We start from the raw sequence: 292 nt of genomic DNA, 5'->3' as shown, positions 1-292 counted from the left end.
AAAAAATTGCTGTATCAACAGAACCTTACAGCATTCAAAGTCCAAACACAGCGTGTCAGAGGCAGCAAAGATAAAGGCACTCAACCAAAGAGGCTCAACTGGGAAAAGCCTAGCCACAGGTGCTCATAGATTAAGTAAAAAGTGTTAATAAAAACAGTCATTAACATCTCTCCAACAGGCAAGACGTACTTTGTCTACTCCACACCTATAGAGCAGATAACTCAGTGTCCTGCCCTGCCCCAAATCCAACTTGAGACACTTTGCTAATTGTTGTACACCAGAGGTCACGGCA

Source organism: Falco punctatus (assembly GCF_963210335.1).
Source record: "Falco punctatus genome assembly, chromosome: 16".
NCBI lineage: Eukaryota > Metazoa > Chordata > Aves > Falconiformes > Falconidae > Falco > Falco punctatus.
The sequence above is the reverse complement of the archived record's forward strand: the minus strand, read 5'-3'. Positions refer to the sequence as shown.